The sequence below is a fragment of the Capsicum annuum genome, chromosome 7 (genome assembly GCF_002878395.1).
Source record: "Capsicum annuum cultivar UCD-10X-F1 chromosome 7, UCD10Xv1.1, whole genome shotgun sequence".
Taxonomy (NCBI): domain Eukaryota; kingdom Viridiplantae; phylum Streptophyta; class Magnoliopsida; order Solanales; family Solanaceae; genus Capsicum; species Capsicum annuum.
Window position 1 is genome coordinate 125,300,343 of NC_061117.1, and position 12,996 is coordinate 125,313,338.

Sequence of the window (12,996 nt, forward strand, 5' to 3'; positions counted from 1 at the left end):
ATCATCACCACCTGTTGCCTTTTATTACTCCATAATGGGAGTCTGATAATAGCATCTTCCACAACCTGTAGTGGGGGATCCATAGTAGTCCCACCACTCTATATGGTAATATAAAGAACATGACCGTAGTTTTTCAAATTTTGGATAGTGTTGCTTGATAGTGTATGCGGCTACCTCTGATTCAAAGTTATTGACATCGACTTGAATAGGTTCTCCAACTACTTGATAGTATTTGTATGAGATTCGAACTTCTAGTTCAACCCTAAAATGTCGGCCTTAATCTTATTTTTTTCTTGACCCTTTACCAAATTAGTCAGCATCTCGTCCATTCTCAATTCTACATTTGTCTGCCAGGTAAAATATACCTATCTCACCTCTCTTTGTAGTCATATATTTTCCTCTAATCACCATCTCACCATCTACTACAGTCTCTATATCTATCATAGTAGTTCGACTTTGGTTCCTTACCCTTGGGCTCAAAAACCTGCCACCTGATGATCCAGATAATTTGATTCCTCTTCTAATTCTAACTCATAAGCTTTTAAAGCTGACCCATGTGATGCTTCTTCATTCACTTTCTCTAAAAGTTATTGTTACAAGCTTCTTTGCTAGTACCCCTTGATCAATTCTTAGCAGTGTAATTCCTTACAGTACTAAATCATCAGCTACTTTCTGGTCATAAGAGGTACCAATAGCATATTTTTCAAATCCTCTCTCAGCCTTTCGAGTTTGCCACCTTTTGTTAGTGAGCAAGATCTGATTTATCATCTTCGAAGCTGCCTTGCAGCATATTCTCATAAAAGATCCTATAGTTATGGTGTCTATAATTTCTCTATAGCTGATGGTCAAGGCTTTGTAAAATATCTCTAATAAGCTTGTCCTTCATAGCCAATAATTGAGCACTATGCCCAGCTTTTTCTTGAACTTGAACCATGTCTTGTATATACATTCTTACAGTAGCTGCCTAAAATTATAGATCTCATCCTTAAATTGTCAAATCCTTGATGGAGGAAAGAACTAGTTCAATAATTGTATGCACAACTTGTTCCATGTAGTGATACAACCTCTTGGCATTTCCCCTACCTATAAAGATATTTCTCCTGTAAGTGAGAAGGGAACAACCTCAGTATAAGTGCTTCCTTATTCAGTCCTAGAATATGGTATGCGAACTACAGATCCCAAAAAATTTGCAAAGTGCATATTTGCATCATCTGTATGCAAAACTGCAAATACACCCTTTAGATTTAAGAGTTGGATCATTATGCTCGTAATGTCAAACTCTATGCTTGGTGGTAAAATAAGAGGGATAATGGCTCAAGTGTCTGCTGGGTCAATGTATCCCTGATCTTTTTCATTATCTATATATGGTTTCACATATTGATATGTTGGGATCACTTGAACGCAAGCACCTCTAGCTCTGTTCTATTTTCGACAAAATACTACTAAATGTTCCGCTTGTCTTTGCTCATCTGATCTGTCTCCCAATCCACTCAAGGAGTTGCTTCCATTGCCCTACTCTCATTTTTAACTTGAGCTAAAATCTCAATAGTTTATCGATCAATAATATCCTATACTCTTTCATAAATATGAGAAGGTAGAACATCGTAAATCCCTTAAGGATTATCATCTCTTTTCTATTCCACCATTCTACAAGATGTTTGTAAGATCCCCTGTAGATTTGATTCACTGAGAGTAAGGGATTCCCTCTACTTTTCATGTTAGGATTACATTGGTGTATACCTAAATAAGAACAAAAGAAAAAAGAAAACCTAAAAACTGCAACAACTTCAATTCAAAAATCCATACCCTATTCCCCAACAATGAGGCTAAAATTTGGTAACATCTAAGACACGCTTTCTCTCAAAAGATGATGTGTTCACTGCCTAATACAGTAACCTAACATAGATTATGATCGAATCCCAAGGGAATGCATAAAATTGTGTCTCTCAGCTGTTGTAATCAATGGGCAGAATTGGAAGATTAAATTAGGGGGTTTTGAGTAGCAATATCAAACAAGTGTCCAATATAAATTTCAGTTGTAATCGAATGTAGGTAAACACTAGTATTGTGTTACCCCAGCTTCTAAACTTTGTAGGCTTATCATGCATTGTTGAACAAACTCAATAAGTTGCATGATGAATCAATAAGCTTATGTACCTTCTATAGTATTTTTGATAAGTAAAAGGATTTCAACCTTTACCTTTTGAGCCTAAGGATGTCGACTTACTAACCCTTATCTTAATCCTAATTAACTCTTACCTTTTGAGTCTATAGTTATTAGATGAAATCTAACCATCTTATGATATATAACCTAGTATCATAGGTCAACAGTTAAAATTCAAATTACTGTTGTTATGTTTTCCTAGTCACTACTCCTCTTTTTGAATGAGTAGCAATAATCTTGATAAGATCCTAATATGTGAACCTTTTAAGAAAACTATTAAAGTGGAGATAATACAATGCATGCATGGGTATTGGTTTTGAAAGACAATAGCACTTTTCTTACTTCGTTAATCCATCTGGGTTTCCACAAAATTCAAAATCAGTCATCTTTAACTCTACTAAATCTACTAACATGGATTTTTGAGATATCATAATTGGGTAGTTCCTGTATACCCGCCAAACTATGATGGTTTTACCCACTGAGGTATAGACTAAGAAGGGCTCTGCTAGGACTTCGGGACTGATTCCGAAATCACCTCTTATGTATGGAGTAACAAATGACAAAGATGCACCTGGGTCTAGCAAAGCATAAACATGAACATGAAAAATCTGTAATGTACCAGTAATAACATCAGGAGAATTTTCCTGATCCTATCGGCACTGAAGAGCGTAGAGTCTTCTTGGGCGTTGCCTACTGGTAGCACTAGAAATAGTACCCTACTGGTTCGGGCGACTGGACTGAGATGTAGAATAATTTTGCTGACCCTGAAGACTTGACTGTAGACGCTCCCTAATCTTGTGGCCTGGCTTTCCACAACCAAAACAGACATCACTACCGGCTCTGCAAATGCCCTTGTGGTTCTTACCACAAGTCTAACAAAGGGGATTCATTCGAGCAGTGCTAACACTGCCCTGAGATTTAGAGCCTGGCGCTTTGTCTCTATTGCCATCTCTGAGCTTCGGCACTGGAGCGCTGGCAGATGAAAAAGCTAGAATGGCTGACTTGAAGCGAAACTATGAATGGTTTCCTCCATCTGACTTGGGGTGAGCAAAGTTGAAATTACCTGACCTTGCTCTCTTGTTCTGCCTCTCCCTAGTCTTAAACTTCTGCTCTTCTACTTGCTGGGCATGGGTCATGAGTCTGGCTAAGGTCATATCACCGATCAGCATCACAGACCTATACTCATTTACCATGCTATTGTTGACCCTTGACACGAACTTTCTCATCTTAGGTCTATTGTCTGCAACCACATGAGTAGCATACCTGGCTAGCTGAGTAAATCTGAGAGAATAATCCCTAACCATTATATTCCCCTTCCTTAGGTTGATGAACTCAAGAACTTTGGCTTCCCTCAGCTATTGGGGAAAGAATCTATCTAAGAAGGCTGTGACTTCCACTGTTTGTATAAATCATGAGCAACATCCTGTAACTGCTAGGCGCCTAACTCAGCACTCTCAATAAAAGTAACACCCATGATGTCAATGACCTTCTGGACTTGGTCAATGAACTCCTGAGGGTCCTCATCAGAGTTAGACCCATGGAAACATATGGGGTTCATCCATGTGAAGTTCCAAACCCTAGCTGTTTTGGGATTGGCCAAAATAACTGGTAGTCGTTCAGTATGTGCAGCCATGGAATGAGCAAGTGTGGTAAATACGACTCTAAACTCCGCATGGGAAATATGTTCACCCAAAGAATCTTCGGGTTGAGGAGCTGGTTGGTTTCTTCTTTTTGGGGCCATGGTCTGGAATAAGAAAAGAATGGATTAGACTGAGAGTTTAACTTGTGATTATGCTCATTAACATGACATGAATAATGAAGAAAGGTGAATGTTCCTAAAAGATCTTATGGCCTCCCGAACATAAATGTGGTGTGCAACACACCCATGTACAAGACTCTACTAGATGTGGCTTTCAGACTTCCTAGTACTCTATTGAACCTTAGGCTCTAATACCAAGTTTGTAACACCGAGATTCGCTGAACCGAAATGCTACACGGTGCTCATGACCTCGAGGGACCATAAGCTAACCCATGACTGATATCTATACCTATATATTGCAAATCATGATATAATAATACAGAATACATAGAAGAGTAAGGACATAAGGTTCAACTAAATAAAACCATATGGGTGAAAATACCCAAAACAACTCAATCTAAACGTAAATCTGAACATAAATCTGAAAGCCTCTAAACTATCTAAATAAGGAGTTGAAGGAACATGTCTCCAACTAACTCCATAAAACTAAACTGAAGAAATAAATAAATGAATCAAATCATATTGTCCTCGAATCAATGAGGACTCACTGTGTCTCTACCACTGGAATGCTACCGCTACTGCTGGGTTGGAGCTCGTGTCTTGGAACCTATGGTGTAACATAAAAAGAAAGCACCATAGCACAAATACGTCAGTACAACTGGAGTACTGAGTATAAGAGGAAGGTAGACTGAACATAAAGGTTTTCATGCATGAACAACACTGACTGACTAATAGGAACGTGGGAGTGCAAACACACAAATATAGAAATTAAGACCGTGAATACGTGATAGCATGACCTGTAAGTTAATACATGGTTTACTGATAACTGTCATGACTGATACTAAAACTGATAACATAGACGACTATATCTGACATCCTGTATATACTAAAATCTTGAAGAACCTCCTGAGTTCTTTTTTACTGAGACTGATACTGAAACTGTGGGAAGTAGTGTTTAACAAACATGCCCCATGTATGCCGTTATGGCTACGATGGGGTCCAATCTCTGCTCCAACTGGAGGGGTGTCAATAATGTACCACGGGTAAGGACGGCCTGTGAGTGACCCTTAACTGGCAAGTACTCAATGAGAATGGTGGGAACCCTAAACTATTGGGTTAAGCCAGCTCATCAACCCTAATCTGACGGTTTAAGATGTCTCAACCTACACTGGCTATGTAGTCCTGGAACACAAGGATGACTACTAATAATCACACCCTGAACTGGCGAGTGAGTTTCCATTCTTTGGTTTACTCGGTGCTAACCTCTACTCCCATCTGGAGGAATTGGACATGAATAACTAACTGTGTATGACTTAATCTTACTAAATTCTATTGACTGGCGGAATGTTACTGATATCTGATAACTGACTAAGATCATAAGGTTTTCCTGAGTCACATGACAGACCGAAGTCTATCGAATCATAGCTTGAGTTTAGATATGGTGAAACATGACATGCCTCTAGGCACACAGCTATAGTTTTCTGGTACAAGTACCCCCAGGACTCGATAGAAGGAAACTGACACACATGACTGACTTGATCATAAGAGTAGAGTCCATAATTTATAATATCATCAGTAGGGATCTCATACTAACCATGGTTATCAACAATGTATTGCATGGAAAACATTTCATATAACATGGAAGTACTTGCACAATCTTAATATCATGTTCATTACATAATCATATTGGCAACACATACCAATAACATGGAAGTTCATGTGGATTGTATGATTATCATACATCTTGTTAATAAGTAGGATTTGCAAGTAAACATGGAATAATCTCATAAGAATAGTTCATGAGTATTCCAACAATATTTACAAGGCACATTATCAACATAGAAGTCATTGAAACGTAAGGGCATATCATAAATCCTTCAGTTAGTCACAATTTAACTATATTGCATGATTTCTAGTTTCTTAGGCATTTTATCAAACAGCTTACATGCACATATCAAGCATAGGTGAAATCATCAAATTCTACATCATGAACAACCAAATTACATGTTTCCAACTCATATGACATCATGAAATTCATAAAAAATATATAAAGATTCCATCTTGGGAATCACCCAATATCAACAACATGATTATCAACACCCAAAAATATAGAAATCATACTTTATAATGAAAAAGAAGGTTTTTGAGCTTTATTGATGAAAGGGATCCATAAATCAACTCACTCATACCTTAGAAGCAATATTTTTGATGATTGACGAAGGATTTTCCTTGAAATCGGATCTTCAAGCTAAGTTACGCAACCCTAATTGTTTTTCTCTTTTAGTGCTCTTGGATGATGAGCTTTCAGATGATAATAGGGTTGTAATATGTTTAGAAGCTATACATTTCGTAGGGTTAAGTTTAGGGACGTGTAAGGAGTGTTAAAAGACTTAATTACCCTTAAAATAACTCAAAACAGAGTGTTTTTGGGGCACCTGGAACTGACTTAGGCGGTGCCCAAGTGATTGCCTAAGCTAGGTTGGGCGGAGCCTAACCAATCACCTATTTTTGGGTTTGGCAATGCCTAACAAATTGCATATCCTTACTGTCTCTCATGAAAAATAGGCATAATTTTTCGCTCGGGTGTTGGATTAAGGCAACATTGGTATCGTTGGAAAGCTAATTCGACTCTATATAATTTGGTGGGTATAAATAAGCCAAAATACCACATTAACATCGAGTTATACTCATTCAAAGATGACCTTCAAAAAATTTTACATTAAAACTTGATGGATTCAAAAACTCTTAGCTAGTATTACCTTAAGTGACTCATATGAACATGCTTAATGCATCATAAGCTATCCTATCACTAGGGTATTCATTGTAAGTCATGTACTCAAGTATGAATCACAAGATAGGAGTTCTCATACGTAGGAATATTTATTCACCTCCTATCTTAGAAACATGCAGGTTATTAAAGGAAATACCCAGTGGAGTGAAATTTTTGGCTGAGCTTGGATGTTGTGGACTATGATTCCTACCGTACTATGTAGCATAAATACCTTTGAATCTCAGGAATCCTTAAAGCATTGAATCGACTAATGTTGTGGCTTGAACCATAGTATGGATCTCTTCAGAGATGGTTGAATTTGATCAAAATTCCTAAAGGCATCCAACTTGAACTCCATGATTATGTAGTACTAGTTGCACAGGTACCAGAACAGCCACAGAAGTTCTTGTGGGAAGTCAATATATATTAAATAGAGTCACAAAATTAACCAATATCTCGAGAAATCTGTCTATGATAAAATTGGTTAGTATTCTTCCAGCTTCTTGGGTAACTACCTACGAGAAGTTGAGAGACTACCCTCAACCTCTCCGATACACTGATGATACCGGTCACTCTCATCATGCGATTCCATATCAAGCAACCTTTTACATCACTATGTACAAACTAAGTGAACACCTTCTAGATGTAAAGGACTCGAGATCACGTCGACCTACTGTTTTGGTCACCCAAACACATTTCAAATGAGGTCCAAAAAATTTGAAACTCACCCGAAGTGACCTATGGATACACCTGATCATAATTGAATCCAAGGATCAATACTTCAAGGTCATAACGGTCGCAAAATAATATCACCAAAATATGAAGGATAAAAATGATTCTAAGTATAAACACTTCATTGAAATTTCTAAGTCTGGACCTCTTTCTTCATGCTCTAAAAGACTGAGTTAAGCTAGGATTTTGTAGGGTCTTACATAACTCTACCATAATATTTCTTTACAATAAATCTACTGTAAAGTACATAAATAAATAACTCTAGCTAGACATAAATAAAGAATTAACCCCTAATTTCCTAACCACTTTACAAAAGCTCTACTTCAATATTTGTTTCACATTAACTTTACTTGACGATTCCATTAGCTAACTCTTGCTAACCATCAGATTTAAATAGAAATGAAAATAACTACCCACATAACTTTAAAATAAGTAATGGGTTTACAATTTTAAGCACAAAATACAAAGATTCAATCAACCTAGAAACTGATACATTTTCTTTCTATGAGAAAAGCTAATTTCTAGGTTGTCAGTTTTTATCTTCAATGGTGAAAGCTTTCCACTTTACCAAGAAGAATGTATTTTTAAGAATGTGAAAAACATAGGCTTCTCTTCTCATAATAATGTGTATATATAAGAATGAGCATTAGAGAGAAATGTTTTCATTGGATAACAGAATGGACTATTGCATGTACCATAATGTCTATTAATAGTTCTACACAAACCAAGAAGCACAAATAGATCCAAAACAGTTATTATGATCATTGTCGCATAGATTAGCTACTAGGTCCCTATATAAATTTTTTCAATCAAAACAATACAACACACGAGGAATCGAAGCTTATATTTTCTCCCTTTTTTATGATGAAAAACTTGATGAATAGATTCACACTTCCCTTTTTCAGTGAGAATACTACTAGACTAGATCCCCCTCACCCTAAGCTCTTTTATTATTTGTTCCCTATTGCATCAGTTCTTTCTTTTACAAATCACACTAAATATTTTCTCTCTTTTGGCACCTTTAAAATGGCTAAAGAGTATAAGGTAGCATCCAAAGTACTGAATAACATAAGCCAACAAGGTACTACACCAAGAAACAAGAATTGAGACAAGAACAAAGACTTCTGATTAAATAGTAACAAAAGAAAACTAAGCAGATAACACAAAAAATATCGAGGTCTTACTAAAAGAATATTGATGGTGCACATGTTAAGGTCTTAACTAAGAGTTAAAAAAGGATTGAAAGTATAACGCCTTGAGTTTGTACCCCGAACGCTACACAGTGCTTATGACCTCGAAGGACCACAAGCTAACCCGTAACTGATATCTATTTTGAGCGCTGAATAATATACTATAATAAATGCAGAATCATAGGCTAAAATGCCATAAGGTTCAAAACATCTGAAATACTAATAAAAATGAAAAAACTATAATAATAATTTATAAAACTAAATACTATCTAAACTCTTCTCTGAAAAACATCTACTCTGAAACTATCTGAAAGTGGAGTTGATGGGATAAGCCACCAACTAACTCCAACAACTGATATACTGTATAAAAACTTATCCTCGATAGATGAGTACTCACTAATAACTCTTACACTGCTGGCAAAATATGAATAACTATGCACGCTCGATAACCTGGGCATTTGAACCTACGATATGAGACATCATAATGTAAAGAAAGAGTATGCATCAGTACGTGGAATGTACTGATATGATAGATGATAAGGCTAAATGCAAGAGTTCATATGCATAAACAATAACTACTAAATGATATAGAGAAACTAAACTTTAGAGTACGTGGATAAATAGTATTGCTATAACTATTGAGTATGTAACACTATGCATATACATGCATGTATACTGTAACTGAGTTTTTCTAAAGCTAAATACTGACTTCTGATACTGAGTAACTGATAGTCTAAAATTTTTGATAACTTAGTTACTAAAACTGGTTTACTATATCTAAAAATCCTAATTGTATAAAATTGAATTGAGTTTTATTCTGAAGATAGAGACTAAAATTATGGGAAGAAATCATCTAACTGACATACCCCAAATAAGATAAGATAACTGAGTTGGGGTCCAATCTATAACCCCAATTGGGAGGGTGTCAGTATCGTACCAATAATTGTGAGTTAACCCTAACTGGAAGGAAGAAATTTTTTCAACCCTCACTAATAGGAAAACTCATGACATATGTATCAACCCTCATCTAGAAGGAAGTTATCCCAACCTATACTGGTTACCTAGTTCCGTAACTCAGGGATTGCTACTAAGGGTCAAACCCTATACAAATAGGAATGCCCCCATCCCTGGGTTTTCTTGGTGTTTAGTCCTACTTCCAACTAAAAACACTGAATTGATCTCTAACATGTACTATGCTTGACTAAACTGTTATTGAGCATGTTAACTAACTGGGTTAGACTAATACTGATTTTAACTAAGTGTTATAGCTGACTGAGTACTACTGATTGTGACATGGCTGATACTACTCTGTAACTGACATTGGCTTCAGGTACACAGCTATATTGTCAGGTATTCAATACCCCTAAGATTCCATAACATGAACAGTAAAGCATAACATAATCTTGCAAAGTATAACAACGCACACTTGTTCATAATTCATCTATAGAGATATTTTATCAAACACTTGTAGGGCATAAGCTTGTACATATACTAACATGTTGTGATTTTATCAATTTATTCACATGGACATTCGATTGATCACTTTGGAAGCATAAATTAATGCACATAATCATGGTTAACATATAAGCATGGCAACAACAATGTCCAAACTTGAAATTTCATGGGTTTAACATGCAATTCATATAATTCCCCCTAAATACTATTCTATTTTCATGAATCTTCTCATAGTAATGGATTTAAAACCCAAGTTAACATCATAGATACATTAATCACTTTTTAAATTCAAGGGCTTATAAAGATAATTACATATTAATCACACATGCTATTCAATTTCATGAAACTTGCACTTAGATCATGGATTAAAACCCAACTAATATCGTGATAACGAAATCAATCTAATTCAAACATGGAAATCATAAATTTGAGATCTTGTATGTTTAAAAAGGGATTCTTGGACTCTGTGGGTGAAAGGAACGAATAGATGAACACCTAAAATACTTTAGAAGATTAATTCTTTGAGGTTCTTGGGAAAATTCTTGAGCTTTAGCCTTGATTCTTGAATCTAGGGTTTGTTTTCTGGAGAGAAAATGCTTTTTGATTAGGGAAGAAGTTTATAATGAATGACTTAAAAACATTTTTAGGGTTTTAATCTCACACCTGGATGGAAAAAATCATGGGGAAAGACCAATTTAAGACTGGATGAAACTTTAATTTTTCATGAAAAAATTTTGAACTGGGCCCCTGGAATAACGCGCGATGATCGCGTCGGGCCACTAGGAACTGAGGGATTAGAGCAACATGGTGTAATTATGGTTCCCTTTTGATTCTAAAATTTGGAATCAGCGCGACGTGGTAGAATCGCATTGGAACACTAAAAAAGGACAATTGTGAATTGGTACTATGGAATGACTTGCCAATATCGCGATGGAGCATTGGAAAGTGATAATTACCATTAGGCTTGGTTCTACAATGCGCGAACATTTTAGGTTGTACGCTGTCGTACTAAAATGGCTCTAACTCTACACCCAGGTATTGGATTTGGGAAAGTTTTATATTGTTAGAAAGTTAATTGAATTTTCTATGTAATGGATGCCTCAAAACTGAAAAATACTGAGTATTTCAAAATTTTTGTATGGGATTACTTATGTACTAATACTTAAATTAAGCTAGGGAAATATGGGGTATTACAATATCTCCCCCTTTAGAACATTCATCCCTGAATGAGACTAATTAAGTGGAGAAATGTTGATAGACTGAGTTTACATATTGAATATGCACGACTGAAGCATGACTACATGACTGAAACTACTGTCACGCTTAGTTTACATACTAACTATGCATATCTGATGCATGAAATACATGACTGAGATGATTCATGAATGCATGAATGAATGTGTAACGGTAGGGAATACAAAGATTATAACTATAACTAAACATAGAACTGAGTAAATCTAAGGAAGGGTATTACCTACGGCTAGGAATATGGATGAATCTGAGATCATTTACTGGACATTTATGAATGGGAACATGAGAATATTATAGAATGCGAAGCATAATATATGAACTGAATATCATGAGTTGAACTAATTTCTTAGATAATTATCATACCTCTGAGATTGGGACTTGAGGGTCAACTTATGAGTAAACATAACTCCAAACTGGATTCATTACGTGAAGAGAAACTGAAAGGTTTAGGACATGGAAACACAGGGGTTATAGTACATCTCCCTCTTAGAATATTATGTCCCTCAAAAAATTCTGACTTGCCTGGGATACTAAGGGAAAGTTGAGATGGTGCACGAGCACCTACGAACTGAATCATGACTGAATATATGGGATCTAAAGCTGAGGCATGATACATGAACTAGGGTGAACTCGTAACTACTAGGATTCTCTATCTTGGAGTAGTCATACTCATGAAACTTCAAATAGTTTGACTACATGGAAATATAGGAAACCATATGAACTTGTCCACCTGACTGCTAAACTAAATGTTGGCTTCACAGTCTAACTCATACTAAAAACTTATACACAACTAGAGCATTTCTTTGACCCACTACTAAGGTCTGAGCTTGACTAACTTTCCCTACTAAGTTCAAGCCTACTCAAATCTCTAAAATGCATTTATCCACTACACATCAACATGACATTTAATCCCATCTTCATGAATAAAGCCTCGAGATCTAACAAAGCATAAACATAAGGATTAAAGACTCATAACGTACCCATAGCTATATTAAGAGAACTTCCCTGGTCATAGCAATACTGTAATGCATAAAACCTATTCTGGCGTTGACCACTAATGGTACTGAAAGTGGTGCCCTGCTGAGTCGGGTGACAAGATGGAATTGGAAGATGACTGTGCTAAATTCGTGGACTAGCCTTAGGACATTCTCAGACTCTGTGACCTAACTCTCCATATCTAAAACATATATGACTATCAAATTTACACACACCTAGGTGTTTTCTACCGTATTCTTTACAAAGTTGATGGTTAGAACCACTGCTCACACTACCCTGGCATGAGCTTTGGTACTGGAATACTAGCTACAGGTAGAGCTGGAACTGAACACTTTGAATGAAAAGAGGAATGGTTACCGCCTTCTGACTTAGGTTGAGTAAAACTAATGCTACCTGTTTTGGCTCTCTTATTCTCTCTATCCTTCTTCTCAAGCTTCTGCTCCTCAATATATTGACTATGGACTATAAGCCTAGATGTTTCCATCTCCTTAATTAGAATCATTGTTCTACTCTCCTTACTATACTATCTGATACCCCAGATATGAACTTGCACATTCTAGACTTATTTCCTACTACTATAAGCGGAGCATACCTGGCTAAATTAGAAAACTTAAGTGAATACTCTTCAAAACTCATACTCCCTTTCCTGAGATTTATTAGCGCTAGCATCTTAGTTTCT